Below are 4,850 nucleotides of genomic sequence, written 5' to 3'. Positions count from 1 at the left end.
AACCTAGACTCATAAAATTTTCACCAAATAAATATAGATCAACATTAGAGCTATTTATCAGTACCGGTATCTGTTGATAAACATTTGCTAAACTGATATATCAATGTTTCACATTATGTGTTCATTAATCATACATAAACTGAAAGTAAAGCATAACATTACATCAAAAACATTCACTATATGCACACCATGTTTTTCATGTGGAAACCCAAATAGGGAAAAACCACGGTGGGAATTGGTACCCACAAATAGTTTGTACTCTTTTGAAATGTGCCCTATTAGGATCCAAGCCCGGTTAAAAGCTTACAATGATGCCCTATTAGGAGCAGACCATGTTAGGAGTCACCTAGTTAAGGGATTTACCTCAGCCCTGTTAGGAGATTTGATCTGTTAGGATCAACCTCACAAGAAGATTTAGAACTCAGATATTGAGTCACCTTGTTTGGGGATTTTACAATGTGAGGCATGTTAGGACCTACTTGGTTAAGGGATTTTAGTTGTTATAATTGTTAGAGAACAACAGTGACCGATCTGTGTCTAGCACTCAACTGCTTCCTTGATCAGATCCAATTAAGTTCTAAGTCTACATCACTCTGGAAAATCTTCTCAAACCCTGGTTTGACTTCACACACTTCTCAAAATCACCAACACTTCAAAACATCAACTATTATGACATAAATAACCTTTACAACTAGGTCGGCATCAAAACCCTAAGACACTACATAGATCATCACAGATATCTACAACTCATTACAGATCCACCTATGGATTATTACAATCAATTACAAATTAATATCAACCATTGAATGATCATAAGTCATCACAGATTCTGCTAAGCAGTTTGCACATTCCCAAGAAATTTGCTCTCCAAATGTGCCAAAACATTTTTTAAACCCATCACGTGGTTTGTGCCGCATTATCATCAATATGTGAACTTGATTTAGATCACCGCCAAACCAAAAATCATTACCGGTCAAGAGAATTCTTTACTGGTCCTTAAACCCTTCTTAAACCCTGGCAAAAAATCAACATAAATTATAAACATAACTTCCAGTTGTCACAACATGATGTGGTTCCAATCAGATACATGTTACAATGGTAGAAACTTACATTCAAAACCACAAAGCCTCAATCATCCCCAATCACTAGATACAATCATAATATTTCCTCGTTTTCCAGTTAAGGTCTAAAACCCCAGTTTCTTGATTCTTTACCGATAAGCTCTCTCTGGTAGATGAAAAGATTTATATGACACAATACAACATAAGTAAACATCAGTAGACATGAATAAATATTAGTTTCCATCAATGACAACACAAATAACTGATCAAAGTCATATATCATGCAATCTCAACCTCTTCATCACAATGTCATCTTAAACAGTCTTGTATCGGTTCAATCATCATTCTCCATCTGTATCAGTTATGCCAAACATGCTAACAAAATCAACATCAATTTTATCACTTTGAACCATTATTTTTAATCCTTTAATCAATGGGATTGCCTCACTTTTTGTGTATTATTGACTCGTTTATTGTTAAAGATTAAAAAATTAATTGTCAATATTCTCCAATTGGTCAATTGAAACCCTAGTTAGTGATTCATCCACACCATGAGAATTATGAAAAGAATGAGGATAAATGACACCATTTGTTGGATTAGAGGAACCGCCAACATTATCATTAAATAAGTTATCCAAATTAGGCTCTACATCCTTAGTAATTAAACCTTAGGAAGCCTTAATTATACAAATTCTTATCATGGGAATATTGTAGGTAGGGATAATGGTAACTAAACTCATGCAAAAAGGAGGAAAATTTGACTTTCAAATTGAAAGTTGTGATTAAACAATGCAAAATTTTATAAAAATGATTGATTGACCAATTAATTAAGTAATGTGATTTGTGAATTTGAAAGATAAATGCAACTAGATCTTAGCATAGTATATCATAAAGATCAGATCTAAAAATACATTCAAAAAATTATGCAACCCACAAGGAAATTTTTAAAATTATAAATTAGGGTTTTTGTGAATTCAACCACTAAATTTATGTAATTCAATTGAAAATGAGATCTATGAATGCAGATTTGAATTTAAATTATATAAACAATTATATTTGAAATAATTAATCCAAATTAAGCAACCCACAAATTCAATTTTAGAATTAAAAATTAGGGTTTTTGTGAGTTTAACCTCTAAATTTATGTAATTCAATTAGAAATTATACTTGTAAATGTAAATTTAAATTTCAAAATCCATAAACACTCAGATCTGAGAACATAAATCGGAAATTAAGAAGTAAGATGTCGGGTTCACCAAAATGTAAAGTGGTGAAAAATTTGGGTTTCACCCATTAATGTAGTAAAACCATTAATTTTTGCTTAGGAACCATTACATTAGGGAAAGATGGAATTTGATATATCTAAGCCTTAAAGACTAAGATTATGATTAGATCTTAGGGGTTTTAGATGTCCCTCTTCTTTCCCTTTAGATTTGATTAATAATGTTAAAATTAGGGTATAAAATATGTAAATTGAAGCGATTATGCATAAACTGTGAGCTAAAATTGTCAAGAAGGGCCATGAACCTAGATCTAAGCAATATGTGAATGTTTTGATATGTTACTAGAAAGTCAACTTGAATTGTTGGGACCAAAATGCTCGTCGCTCTACTCTAAAATTTGTTTCATCCAAAATGAAACCTGTTCATCTCTATGAATAATGTCAATCTTAAAAATTGCAGCTCTCTACCTATTCCTGCATACAATAGAGAAGGAAGAATGGTTGGGAATAGTGGTTTGCCTTAGGTCAAACCCAAATTTTGGAATTAACCATGAAATAGAATTGAAATGCAAATGAAGTGTTGTAATGGAAATGATTTGATTTTGAGGGAACTGTTGAAAATGTCTAAAACCCTAATGTTATACATTTTTATGAAATTTCGTTTGTCTTCACAAGGAATTAGGGTTTCGTGTAGATAGTTTTCATAAAAAATAAAACATGAATGTCATCTCCAATGCTTGAATCTTGACTTTACTTCTATTCAAATGCTTGAAAGAAGATTTATTGCTTGCTCACTTAGTTTTGTTGGATGTAATTAAGATCTTCAATTTGTTAGGTTTAAAATGAGAGGGGTAAACCTCCTTTTGTACATGCTAGTTGAAAAACAAATTAATTTTTTTATTTGAGTCAACACAGGATCTAGTTTCCCGTTCAAATCATGTTATCATTGAGATACCTCAAAATGGGCCCTTTTGAAGAGGATTGGGGCACTGATGCCCTGGTCTTGGATATCAAAGGCCTAGGATCTTGGGGAAGGAAGTGCAGAACATGAAATTTTGAGTGAAAATTCTTAGTGTAAGTAGAATCAAGGCTTCAATCAGGCCTTAGGGGATGAGTGCCAAGGTGAGGGCACAAGTGAGCACAAAATTTTAAGGGAGTACAATTTAGGACACTACAACAGAATGATAAGGAAAGCAATTGTGGTAGGTTTATGATAGCTCACTTTATTTAAGGATGAAAATGTATATGTGTATATGTATGTTATGTGTTAGAAGATAGGGATAACTACTACAAGGGATGAAATGTCTTTACAAATCATGGTACAAGTCCCTTAAGAAATGGGTGATAAATTTTATGGGACTCATTAAACATCCAGCATATAATTCCCATACTAGATTTGTTATGAAAATAATTGAATATCTAGCTAAATAGGTATAAACTAAGCCTACCAAAGATTTTGTTTAAAAAAATATCTAATTTTGTAAAAAAATAGTAATATAATTCATCTATTCAATACACATGATTAGTGACCAATAAGAATATTTTGTTAATAAGACCCTTATCACCTTTGACACAATGAAAATTGTGAGATATTTAAAAAAGAAATTAGGAACTACACTAACCAAAATGTGTGATGAGAATACAACATGGGTATGTCCACCAAGATGGTGAACAAAAAAGTGGCCACTCACAATAAAATACCCAAAAACATAGGTAATGTGTTTGGGTTATTTGATTTTTCAGATAACCCAAACACATAACGGTTTAGAAAATTTGAGCCTTATCATGTATGGGATTTTAAAATTAAAACCCCATATGCATTAAACATAAAATAAAATCGCAATCATTTTTTTAAAATAAAAGTAACCTAATTGCATTCTTTTGATTATAATTTTAAAAAAACTCGATTGGGTCATTTTATCCCATAGTTGCAACATTTTTCTTCAAAACCCTTCCATGACAAAAACCCATACGTGTTCTTCTTGCTATCAAAAACCAATTCGTCATGCCACAACATCACAGAGGTAAGTCATCCTTCCTAAACACATAAGAGGAATCATTAGGTCGGTTGGCACAAAATAGGGCAATCATATCTCAATTAGTGTAGAGGCTAAAGGCCTCAAAACACCATCACCACGTGTCCCTTGCGACAACCTTAGAAACAATGATGATAGGTGTAGATAAAATTTACAACCATATAAGTAACTAGAAAACATATCAGGATTCATGTTGTGACTATTATGCAAATGGTCTAACATATGACGAAGTCAAAAATAAAGAAATAATAAAATCACAAATATGTACTCTTTTCACTTATCCTCAAACCAATGAGACTCTGCCTCTTAATTCAAAGAGGTTTCCTATACATTGGTGTAATCACATGCCCATGAAAACCAACTTTTGGGATAGGTGGTGGATGGTCTTCGACCAGTCTCCTTGCAATAATTTTGAGGTACCTTTTATATTTTTTGAGAAAACTATACTACAAGTTCATACTTAATTAAATGCCCAATTATTTTGACATGAGGGAGTTCCAAGGTAGAGGTGGAGGCTCTGCCTAGTATAGA

Source organism: Cryptomeria japonica, chromosome 11 (assembly GCF_030272615.1).
Source record: "Cryptomeria japonica chromosome 11, Sugi_1.0, whole genome shotgun sequence".
NCBI classification, from domain to species: domain Eukaryota; kingdom Viridiplantae; phylum Streptophyta; class Pinopsida; order Cupressales; family Cupressaceae; genus Cryptomeria; species Cryptomeria japonica.
The sequence above is the reverse complement of the archived record's forward strand: the minus strand, read 5'-3'. Positions refer to the sequence as shown.